A 13,074-nucleotide genomic window follows, 5' to 3' on the forward strand; every position below is an offset into this window, starting at 1 on the left:
CCCGGAGCTCCTGACCTGAGTCCTTAGAGCTTCCCACTGGTCACCACAGATGGGGGATTCGCTCCTGGCTGGTAGGCAGGCTCTCCACTTAACCCCTTCCATCAACAGATGAGATAAGTGAGGTGTCAAGGGGCTGGGGGGCTGGTACTGGGCAAGGTGCTCCCAGCTATTCCCAGGATTGGTCCCTCTTCCTTCAGCTGCCCTGCCCTCACCCTCCACCAGTCCTATCCAGCTCCAGCTTTTTCAGGCCCGTTCGTGGCACCTTACACTCAGGCGCACAGGTCAGCCCTTGCCTGGAGCTCTGTGGGAAGGGTCTGTAGGACCGGATGCTTACTCCAGTTCATATGGGGAGCTCCTTCTGAGGGTGAACTGACTCTCCATTAGTCCACACCCCACTGAGGGTTTCCCCCCCGCTCAGTTCTTGGGTCTGTGCTCTACGAGGGAAGTCAGGAATGGGTGATGTCACCCACTGAGGAATCGCTGAAATGATGAGCGAGAGAGACTCTGCCTGCCGGAAGCCCCAGTCTGACGAAGGCAGCCACAGCGAGCCCGGCAGACCCGGAGTGGACTCTGCTTCCACCTCTTACTGGCTGGATGATGTTGGGCCTCTGCCCCCTCTTCTCTAGGAAGGCAATAATAATATCTGCCATGAGACAGTAGCCTGGTCAAAGCTAGGCCTACCCTGTGGGTGTCCCTCAACAAGTGGCAGCCTCCTGCCTTCTTGCCTTCCTCTGATCTCAGAGGGCCGCTGATCTGATGAGGGAGCCATCATGGGAATGTTATCCTCTCAGTGGGCAGCCAGTCTGGGGTGGGGCACAGTTCATATACCCAAGAAAGTCCTCAAAATGGCCAACAGAGGGGGAATCTGACCTCCTTGCTCTACAGGGTCAGTCACTAGGTGAGGGGCTGACTTTCCTGCGCACATCAGGTTCTCTCCCGCGAAGAGGGGCCGTTGCACGTGCTGCTCCTGCCTTTCACCTTCCTCTGCTAACTCCTTCTCACCCTACGGGGATCAGCCAGGGCTCCCTTCCTGTAGGAAGTTTCCCTAGCTATCCTCCGGCTGGGTTATGGAGCTTCTCTAGGTTCTCATGCCATTTCTTCATCCTCTGTGCCTGTACTCATTCATTCATTTATCCAGCAAATACTTAATGAGCACTAAATATGGGCCAGGTTTTGTGCCAGGCCCTGCGGATGCAATATTGAAGAACAATAATAGCTAACATTCATGTTATACTTAGTATGTGCCACGCATGGCTCTGAGTGCCAGTGCATTAGCTTATTCAATCCTCTCTTGTGAGGGCTTTGAGGGAGATACTATTATTATCCCCATTTTCCAGATGAGGAAGTGGAGGCCCAGGGAGCTTAGGTAACTTGATTCAATTCCCCCCACACCTCAGCCTGGATTTAGACCCAGGCCATCCGTTCCTTTAACTTCTGCACCATTCCACCTCCTGAGCTAGAGGCACAGTCCCACCCTCCCAGGCTCACTGTCCCAGGGAAAGAGAGACCAGTAACCAAGCAATTACAGGATGAGGGAAGGGGGACTGTGGGAGTGCTCAGAGGGGCTGCCTAACCCAGGGGGCCATAAAAGGCGTCTGAGGCAATGACATCACTGCAGCTGCCTGTGTGGGGACAGACAGGAAATGGCAGAAGTGGAGGCAGGGTCAGCTTTTCCTACGGGTCACCCCACAAGTCACTCTTTCACTCATTCCACAGCTACTTAATGTGCCACTGCTGTGGGCCAGCCGGGTCCTCAGGGAGTGATCTGGTGGCGCTTCCTTTCCTGAGAGAGAAAATCAGCGATGAACGTAACAGATAAGTAAAATATCTCACTTGATATTTGGCAATGATGCTCTGGAGAAGGGGAGGGCCTGCAATGTTAAATGCAACGTTAACTGTTAGAGGCAGGCCTCCCTGAAAAGCTGACCTTTGAGGTGAGGGAGTGAGCGGAGGATGTTTCTAGGGGAATGTCATTCCGCCAGGGCATAGGCTCTGGGTGGGGAGTCTGCCTGCCCTGTGCAAAGCCTGATCTAACCTTGTTTCCATAGCACCGCTCGGACTCCAGCTGAGAGGCTGACACAGCAGCAGAGATGGAAGCAGAGAGCCCCATTGGACCAGGTGAGCCATGCAGGTGAGCCCTGATGGTGGTTTGGACCATGGGTGAAAGGGGTGAGAAATAATTATTTTCTGCATATATTTTGAGCCAGGGAAAAACAACAGATTTGCTGACGGGTTGGATATGAGGTTGGGCGTGAGCCACAGGCAAGATGGAGCTCCCGTCAACTGAGATGAACTGAGCGGGGAGCCAATTTGGGGAGGAAGGTCAGGACTTCGGTTCTGAGGCTAGGAGTTGTGTTCCATTCATCTTTTCCTCTTTTAAAATTAATTAATTAATTAATTTTTGGCTGCATTGGGTCTTCGTTGCTGCACACGGGCTTTCTCTAGTTGCGGCGAGCAGGGGTTACTCTTTGCTGCGGTGCGCGGCTTCTCACTGTGGTGGCTTCTTGTCGCGGAGCACAGGCTCTAGGCACACGGGCTTCAGTAGATGTGGCTCACGGGCTCTAGAGCGCGGGCTCAGTTGTTGTGGCGCATGGGCTTAGTTGCTCCGCGGCATGTGGGATCTTCGCGGACCAGGGCTTGAACCCGTGTCCCCTGCATTGGCAGGCGGATTCTTAACCACTGTGCCACCAGGGAAGCCCCCATTCATACTTTTAATTCCAGCATTCATATAATAAATGGCCAAGAAATGCTTGTTGAATGAGTGAATAAATGGATGATGGACAAAGTTGGGAGGGTAAGAGGCCAAGGCCAGCTGGTGAGGGGCTTGCGGGGACCCTGATACTGTTCCAGCTCTCCCACCGCCGGCCCTGAACACTCTGGCTGGCTCGTGCGCACACCCACACTTGCATCTCTACACAAGGCCTCTCCTACTTTCATGTCTGCAGGGGGCCAGCCGGGGCCTAGGCTTGTCCAAAAGCGAGTCACAGAGTTGCCCTGGGCCTTGGATGGAGGAAGAGGAGGCAGGGCATCCTGGCAGGCAGGACTGCACTGGGCTCATCCTAAAAGTACATCTCTGGGCTCTGCCAAGGGCTCCAGGGCCTCCATCGGGCTCTTTAGGGCTCATCAAAGCCTCCAGGAGTTCCCGTCCCATACTTGGGCTCTGATCAATGGGACAGAAGCCAACACTTTGGGGAGAGGGGAGCGGGAAGGGCAGGAAGGAGAGGACAGCTGTGAATAGGAGGAGGAGGAAGAGAAGGCCTGGCGCCTGGTTCAGAGGCTTCTGGGATGAGGCAGAAGCCTTGCTTCCTGCAGGGCAAGGTTGAAGAAGGCCTTTATGTGGATTTGAGGATAAGGAGGTGCTCTGGACGGCATCCCGGAGCTCTGAGCACTACGGTGTTTGTTTCATTGCTATGGTGGCGTCACGCTGCCTGGGGGCTGCCTGAGCGTGGGGTTTCTTCCTGCCTGAAGTGCCAGGTGTCATGCAGGCCAAGGTGCCCAGGTAGAAAATGGGCGCTAGCATCACTGTTTGATCTGAAGTGTTCCCTCTTTGCACCCTGAGTCTGCCTCCCTCCTGGCCTTCCTCCTCTGGGTTTGGCCTGAAATCTCCAGAAGGACTATATCTAGTCTCCCAGGAGGAAGGGGCCTGGAGCCCTGTATAGTGCTGTGGTTAAGAGCACTTAGCAAGCTTGTGTTCCCGTGCAAGCAGCTTTACCTCTCTGTGCTTCTGCTCCTTCATCTGTAAATGGTGGTAATAGCTCCTTCCTCAAAGGCTCGCTGGGAAGAGGATTACGCGAGATCGTGAATGTTTGGCATTCAAAACACCATGCCTGGGCGACTTCCCTGGTGGCGCAGTGGTTGAGAATCTGCCTGCCAATGCAGGGGACATGGGTTTGAGCCCTGGTCCGGGAAGATCCCACATGCCGCAGAGCAACTAAGCCCCTTTGTCACAGCTACTGAGCCGGCGTGCCTAGAGCCCGTGCTCCGCAACAAGAGAAGCCACCGCAATGAGAAGCCTGTGCACCTCAACGAAGAGTAGCCCCCGCTCGCTGCAACTAGAGAAAGCCTGTGCATAGCAACGAAGACCCAGTGCAGCCAAAAATAAATAAGATAAATTAAAAAACACACTAACAAAAAACACCATGCCTGACCCTCAGGCACCTAACAAATGATGTCCTCTCTCCCACCTCAGGCCCCAGGGCAGTGAGATGACTTGCACAAAGGGCATCAAGCTGTCCATCTGGGTAGATTGGGACCAGGACTTGGGTTTTCCTTCCTGTGCCTGTGTTCTTCCTGCTGCATCCCCATCTCTGTTCTGGAAGAAAGAACACACTCGGAGCTCCAGGACGCAATCACCGTGGAAACCCATCTGCTTCGTCTTATCTGCTGCTGTTTTTTCCTCCCTCTCTGAGCCATCTGGGTGTCTCACTACAGAATTAGCAAGAGCGGGGGCTGGAGGCTGCGGGAGACTCTGGGGTTTCAGCTCTTACTTGCTGGAGCACAGATAACCCCAAACTGTGGTGAATCCCCACAGGGCCCTGCAATATCGGTCCAGCTCCAGCTAAAGTGAGTCTGCCCCTCTAGGCACCACCAGCACGCAGAGCGGACAGATGCAGGATGCAGTTGTCTGCCCACAGCGCCAACTCACACCTGGACCCCACCTGGGGGAGGGCCAGAGGAGCAGCCCGGGGGACCCGGGGAGGGGAGTTGGGGAAGGCAGGTCTGGCCTCTGCTTCTCCCCCAGGCACAGCTTGTGACCTTGGACAAGTCACATCCTTTTTTCTGGGCCTTCCATTTCTCACTCTCAGCCTAACATGGTAGCAGGACTAGGCTTTCCAGAGCAAAAAGGTCTGGAATTCTTACTCAGAAGTAATCCTGATATAGGTTGCAGGTCAATTCTTCCCTTTCCCATCCTGTCAAGACTTGACTTTGTTAAGGAAAAGTATACGAACTTGGAAGTGAGGCAATGGGGCGACTGCTTGACCTTCGTCTGTCCATTGGGGCATCTTCTAGCAAGCCCCCGGGGGTCATGTGACTCCCTATGTATTAGGATCCAGGTATTTTATAAGCCTGAGAACTAAGATGCTAACTTGTAGAAAAAAGATAAGATACAAAGGATTTTTTGTCCAATAGTGACACAGATGATTTCTGACCAGTGGAGATCACCCTGAAGATTATAGGCATGCACTATAGGACACTTGCCAGTTGGGAATCTGACTAGCAATCTTATTTCAGCCTTCTCTGTGCTTTGCTGACTATTATCAATGAGTCCTCTGAACCAGCTTTGTCATCCTGAGAGTTTCCTCATGAATGAGTGAAATACAACTTTGACAGGTGCTCACACGCATTTGTAGAATAATTTTTTTTTTTTTAATATTTAGAAGACTAAGAGTTGACAGCTCACTGGGCCTCATTTTCCTCTTCTGTAAAATGAGGAATTCGAGGGAGCGGCTTACAGATTTGCTGACCACGTGCCAGGCACTGTTGAGCTCTTTATTTATTTATTTTTGGCTGCGTTGGGCCTTTGTTGCTGCGCCGGGGGGCTTTCTGTAGTTGCGGCGAACGGGGACTACTCTTCCTTGTGGTGCACAGGCTTCTCATTGCAGTAGCTTCTCTTGTTGCAGAGCATGGGCTCTAGGTGCGCGAGCTTCAGTAGTTGTGGCGCATGGGCTCAGTAGTTGCGGTGCACGGGTTTAGTTGCTCTGAGGCATGTGAGATCTTCCCGGACCAGGGATCGAACCTGTGTCCCCTGCATTGGCAGGTGGATTCTTAACCACTGTGCCACCAGGGGAGTCCCTGTTGAGCTCTTTATATCCATGATTTCATTTAAGCCTCACAGCAAAACTGCCAGGGCAGCTATTCACCCCCTGTGAGGTTAATGAGGTTCAGAGAGGTGAAGTGATTGCTCCAAGCCTTCACAGCCAGGGAGTAACAGAACCTGGATTTGAACCAATGCATCACAGGTTGGAGGGGCACGCTATTTCCTGCTTCACAGGTTTATTGTGGAGCTCCTTGAATGAGACAACAGGTGGGAAAGTGCTTGGCAAACTCTACAGGTATGCACACATGTGAATAATTATAGCCACCCCTAGGCTATCTTCTAACCAGCCACACCTAGACCTGGCCCAGGGGCTGGTCTCCCCTCCCCTGGGAAGCAGGCCTCTGCTTCCCGCAGGGTGGGTTTCTGTTATCCGGAGAAAGTCAGAGGAGACTGAGGTGAGCAGGCATCTCTGGTCCAGCCCCTCACAAACAGGACACCTGCTGGAAACCACAGGCTGAGCTCTGAGCTCTGGCTGTTCCTTTGGGGCCTGTATTCCTGGGCCAAGGGTTCAGGGTAGGGGCTAGGGGACAGCAGATTTGGACAGGCCAAGTAAAGTCGATTTCTAACCCTAGTTCTGAAGTCATTCTGTGCCATCCTTCTGAATATTTCACCTGAATTAGACCCTCTCTGAAGGCTCCAGAAGCCATGCCCAGTCTCCCCTAGTTTCTGGAGCCTCCCAGAGCTGCCCATACCTGGACACGTCCACCTCAGCCCTGGGTGCCAAGTGGTTAATCATTGGGGCCAGCTTGGCAAATGTTTACCTAGCAGGCAGGCTGCTTGGAACCCCAGGTAATTGACAGCCTGCTTTCCAAAGCCAAGGCAGGAAGATTTATTTGTCCTCTCCTTCCTCCCCAGGGTTGCTGCTTGGCGGAGTAAACAGCTTTCAGCTGGCTCTTTGAGGAGATGCTCAGCAGAGGAGTGGGAGCTGGGGGCAGGGATCAGGCCCAGAGGTGGGCCCCGAGGAGGCGTTGAAGGGGCCTCAGACCCATTTTTCTGGAGTCTGGGCCCCACCTCGGGAGCCTGGCTTAGACTGGCATTCCATAATATGTGATAATTATTGCTGTAATTGATGGAGCCCCTGACATACATCGCCTCATTTAATTCTTACAAGCACCAGAAGAACGAGGGACTCTTATCTCTGCTTCCAGACTAGGGAAGGGGGATGCAGAGGTGAAATCAGTTGTCTAGGGCCACCCAGCTAGTGAGTGATAGAGCTGGGACCAAACTGCAGTCTGTTTGACATCAGATCTGCTGGGCTTTCTGCTTTCCCTCAAGGAAGAAAAGGCTATCAATTTGTTGAGAACTTACTATGTGCCAGGCACTATGTTGGACACTTTGTTTCAATCTCTAATCCAGAAGTATCTCCTAGAATCCCTTTACTGTGCCATTAACATCAAAAGATTGAGATAGTACAGTTCGTAACTGGGGAAGGAAACACAGGCGTGAACCCCAGAAATAAAATCAGGATGGGCTACGATTGCCTCTTGTAACCTAAAGGCATCCTCATTGGATGTCTATCAGGTCCTGCAGCCCCGCCTCCATACAGACCCCGATGTTAGCGGGCTCCCACTCCCCTGCACCCTCCAAAGTCCAGGCCACCATCATTTTGCACCTGGGTCATTGCATTGGCCTCTGGTCTCTGCTTTCCTCTTGTCTCACTAAAACACTGTCTCCTCCAGCAGCCAGAGGATCTGTTAAAATGTAAACCCGATCTCCCCTTGGATGTAACTCTGTATTAGCCATGTCTTTTTAGTTTCTGTGTTTTGATGTTTCACACCAGGGCCTTGCTGACCCTGGAGGGACTGCCCCTCCCAGGGTAGCCAATTCCTATAGATAGTAAAAACTCACCCTTGAGCTTGCCTTTCAAATGCAAACTACCCAGTCCAGAGCCTATACCCCATCACCTCCTCTACTGGGCTCTCACACTCAGGGCCACTACTCCCCTGATTTATGCATCACAGGGTCAGGTACCAGGCAACTGGAGACAGCCTCATGCCCAGAGCCCACTGAAATTATTAATCCAGCCAATTTTAAGACTGCTTGCGGCCTCACGCACTCCTCCCATGGAAACCACAATCAAGACCCTTGCCTGTGTTTTCCCCTCCCTCCCTCTGCCTCCTGACCAACCCTGGTGCTTCCCCATGTGCCCCCCCCCCACCCCGCCCTGCCCCAGTGGCATGGTGTGCCTCCTCCTCTTGGGTTCTGTGAGTATAATGAACTGTCTTTCCAATGGCAGTTGTCTCCTGGTCTGTTGGCCTCACTGTACCTAAATAATAATAAAACCTATATTTTGAAACAAACTCCCCCAGTGGCTTCCATCACACAAGAACAAAATCCAGGCTTCTTTCCACAGCTTAGAAGGCCCTCCAAGATCTGGGCCCTGCCTGCCCTCAAGACATTGTCTCCTGCCCCCCTCCCCAGACACTGTGCTCCAGACCCAGCAAAGCCATTTCCACCTTAGGACCTTTCACCTGGCTGTCCCCTCTGCCTGGAACGTTATTCTCTCAGAGCTCATCATGGGTGGCTCCTTATTGACATGCAGGGCTCAGTTTACATGTCACCTCCTCAGGGAGGCCTTCTCTGAGCACTCACCATCAGGGAATAGTGATAGCTAGCACTTCTTGGGTGTTTTCTATGTGCCAGGCACCATTTTATGTCCTTTTCATGTATTCACTCTTTGAATCCTCACAACAACCCTATAAGGTAGGTATTATTATTATTTCCATTTTGCAAGTGAGGAAACTGAGGCTCAGAGAGTTCAGGGACATGACCAAAGTCTCACAGCTAACAGGCAGGAGAGCTGGAATTCAGATCCAGCAGCCCATTTCCAGAGCCTATACTCTGAACCACTGTACCTTATCTCCTGCTGCAGAGTAAGTTTACAATAACTATTATTATTACTATTGTTTTGAATAGAGGCCAGGTTTTACCCACCTGTGTTCTTTAATCAAATTTGAATTCCTTTGGGCAAGCCAATCACTGTCAAGTTTGCCACAGTCCCTCCTGCTCCCTACTGTCTTACACCAATTTACCTGACTTGCTTGGACCCTGAAGGCATTCATGTTTGCAGCCTCCGCTCTGGGTGCCTCTTATTCGCTCATTCTTTTAACCAACACCCACTGTGGCAGATGCTGTGCTAGGCCCACAGTGATGAATAAGATGGCATCCATGCCCTCAAGGAGCCATGGTCCTGTTCAGAGGAGACAGGCACACAGGTCACTTCACTGCATTGTTATGTGTGCTGTTACGGGGACGCCAGTGAGTGTTAGGGAAGCACAGGGGGATTCAGCCAGGAAGGATTTCCCAAAGAAAGTGACATCTCTGCTGGGTTTGAAAGATTAGACAGAGAGCAGACCAGGAAGACGCAGCACAAGCAAAATGGAAAAAGCACAAACAAATGCATGGAGGTGGCTGAGTGCATGGCTGTCTAGGGACGAGCTTGTCACTTTGGATGAAAAGGAGGAGTGAATCTGACAGGCTGAAGGAAGTTGGTCCAGACCTTGAAGGTCTTCTGCACTTCTGGAAGGACTGCAGCTTTTGTTGTGGAGCCTGACAGCAGTCCGAGGAGGATTTTAAGCAGGGAATGACATGGCATTGTTGATAAGGGTTCCACCCCACCACACCCCCATTTTCCCCAACCTCCCTTGAGAACTTGGTACCCACCTAGCCAGCTTGTGTTCTGCAGGCTGCTGGGCCTTTACCAGGCATTTGATGGGCTTGTTGATAACAAGACTGAGGGCCTGGAAGAGAAGATTAAGAGTGGGAATTCAGGCCTCCCTTGGCTTCTTGGTGTCCCAGAACTGGCCTAGCCTCCGAGAATCATTTTTGATGAGAGATTCTGAGAAGCAGGCCATTGCCAAGGCCAAGTAAACTCCCAAAGCCATGGAAGGAGCCAGAAAATAGAAAGAGTAATGCCTTCACCAGTTTTCCCCTCCCAGGGGCGGGTGGGCAGAATGTCCAGCCTCTTTGTTTGTAGGAAGCCCCCTCAACCTGGCCTCTTTCCTCTGGGCTCCATAGTCTCTGCTCCTCCCAGCTGAGGCTCTGGTGACTACCTCGGGGTCGGGGTGGGGCGGCATCCCTCAGCTGTTTATTTAGGCCCCTCTCTGAGAGGGGAAATGCTGGAACAACTCAAGAGACCCCGATTCCTATCCTTTCTCTCCAGCCAAGGGCTAAGGCAGTAGAATATGTAGATCTGCATTTTGGTCCTGGATTTTAAATTTTTGTTTATTAATTTTTCGGCCATGCTGCGTGGCTTGTGGGATCCTAGCTCCCCAGCCAGGGATCGAACCTGTGCCCCCTGCAGTGGAAGCACGGAGTCCTAACCACTTGACCTCCATGGAATTCCCTTTGTCCTGGCTTTGCCAGTCTTTAACTATAAAACCTGGGTAGGTCTCCTGGCCTCTGTGAATCTGTTTCCTGACCTGCAAATCAGGAATGGTACTACCGATGTCTCAGAATCTCTGTGTCAACTGAATGAGATAGGGTTTGCCAGGCACTTGGCACAAACATGATTCTTACCAGTGCTGGACACTAGCAGCTGGAGTTGATCAGCTGGAGGGTGGCAGGGATGGAGTGTCATGGACATTGGATGGACCACAACGGATTCAACACATGTTTCGGCAGAGGAGACAGCACTTGCAAAGGCATAGAGGGTGACAGGGCGTGGCACAGTTCGAGAATGTTATGTCCCCAAGCACTTTTCTGTGCTTGGAGCAAGGGGGTGGCTTGAGTTCCCCCAAAAGCAGACCCTGAGACTTGGGTGCTCGTAGTCTATTTGGGAGGTGATTTCAAGAAGCAGAAGTTAGAGCATGGAGAAGACACAGGGAGGGGAGCACTAATGTGCAGCTTAGTGCTGTGAGCCCCTGGGCTCAGCTCCCCATGGAAACTCAAGAGACAGTGTGAAATGCACCTCAGAATCATCCTATCTAAGGATGGGGAGTCATCAGCTTCCATCATGGCCGAAGGTTGCCCTTGGGGTGGGTAGCACATGCCTCTCCCTTCCTGGTTCATAGATGCCTAAGACAGCCCTCGGGCAAGGAAGCAGACACAAGTGGGACTTTGAGTGCAGAGGCTCTCAGCTGCTGGAAACCACCACACACGGGGGCTCAGAGAAGGGATGAGGGGCTATGAGGCTGGTATCCACATTGTCTGCTACTACCTCTTTGAGCCTCTGTTTTCTTGTCTGAAAAATAGAAAGAATATGACATACTTCCCAGGAGGACTAAATGAGGTAAAGGATTTGGAAGTTGCTAATGACATGTGTGACACATAGTAGATAATCAAGAAATGGGAGGTATTAGGGCAGCTGAGCCCAGTGGTAGGTTGGGCTCAGCTCAGATGCCAGCTCCTCAGAGAATCCTTCCCTGGCCATCCTACTGAGAGTAGCTCACTCCTTTTATTCTCCATCAAAGCATCTTATTTCCTTTAGAGCACTTAATGGTATGCAATTATCTTGGTTATATGCTCGCTTATTATCTGTCTCCCCTCAATAGAATGAAAGCACCATGTGGGTAGGGAATTAATCTCTCTATTCACTGCTTGATTTCTAGTGCTTATTACTGTTATTATAGTAACAATAATAGAGTAGGACAGTTATTGTTCTTGATCTTTATTAAGCATATACACTCTACCTGCCAACAGGATGTTAAAAGAGGATTCACCCAGACTCCAACTGGGTCCCAATGAGATGATAGGAAACAAAAAACAGTGGCTCCCTCTGGGGGGGTGAGTGATTGAAAACAGAGAAGAGGCATGAGAAAAACTTTTGGGAGCATTGGAAATGTTCTACATTTCAAACTAGGTGATGGCTATATCAAATGTTTTTTTTTTTTTAAAAGGTTGAGCTGGACAGTTAGTGCACTTCACACACTTTGTTGTATGCATATTATAGTTTGATTTTAAAAAGTGTCGTCCACCAACTTCAGCATGTAGTGGGGAGAAAAGGAAATCCAAAGCTGGTCACTCATATGCCAACTTAAAGTAACTTAGCAACAAGGTAAAGGCTGGAGTGGGATGGTAGCCAACCAGAAGAGATCCTTGAACTGTTGGAGGATGGGATCTATAATGAAAGCCTGGAAAATCAACCACTTGCTGAAAACTTAAAGCGTTTGGGTTGTTTATCCCCCAAAAGACTAGATGGGAATGGAATGCAATTGAACTCAAGTATTTTATTTTGCAACAGGAGTCTGGGCCCAAGGTAGATCTTCCTAACAGTGACAAAGGAGGTAAAGGAGGCTGTGACATCCCTGTCCCTGGGAAGTTTAAAACTTAGCTGGCCAGCAAACGTCCCCAGTATGGCCTAGTCTGGGAGTAGGAGACAGAGAAACAAACTCCAGCTGACCCTCTCAGGACCAGGGACTCTAGTTAGTCCTGGGTAATCTGGGCCAGCTGCAGAGCACTGATTAATAAGCCAGAGAACCATCTCTGATCTGCACTAAGCTTTTTATGTTCTGCCGTCACCACCACCAACCACAGCTTTAATTAAATTTGGGGCTTGATTACCACACGCGGTGCTGCCATCACTCTCTCCTGATGACTTTATCTTGGTTCCTGGAAGGATGGTGGTGGTGACAGTGTCAGGAGGAGAGGAGAGTCTAAAGAAGCCTGAAGCATGGGCTTCCCTGGTGGCGCAGTGGTTGAGAGTCCGTCTGCTGATGCAGGGGATACGGGTTCGTGCCCCGGTCCGGGAGGATCCTACATGCCGTGGAGAGGCAGGGCCCGTGAGCCATGGCCACTGAGCCTGCGCGTCCGGAGCCTGTGCTCCGCAACGGGAGAGGCCACGGCAGAGAGAGGCCCACGTACCGCAAAAAAAAAAAAAAAAAAAAAAAAAAAAAAGAAGTGTGGAGGTAACAATGAGAACCTGCTACATCTTGAGACTGGTGAGGAGGTGACCGTAGCTGGGGGCGGGGCAGGGCCGAAGAAAGGCGATTCCTGTCAGAGGACGCCAGGAGCAACACTTCAGAGCACGTCGTGGTGATGGGTGGGGGGGTGCAGTTTGGGGAGGACCTTGAATGCCAAGCTGAGAAGTTGGGACCTTATTCAGCAGGTAGTAGGAAGCCTTTGAAAGTTTGTTTTTTTTTTTTGCAGTACGCGGGCCTCTCACTGTTGTGGCCTCTCCCGTTGCGGAGCACAGGCTCCGGACGCGCAGGCTCAGCGGCCATGGCTCACGGGCCCAGCCGCTCCGCGGCATGTGGGATCCTCCCGGACCGGGGCACGAACCCGTGTCCCCTGCATCGGCAGGCGGACTCTCAACCACT

Source organism: Leucopleurus acutus (genome assembly GCF_964270905.1).
Source record: "Leucopleurus acutus genome assembly, chromosome: 2".
NCBI lineage: Eukaryota > Metazoa > Chordata > Mammalia > Artiodactyla > Delphinidae > Leucopleurus > Leucopleurus acutus.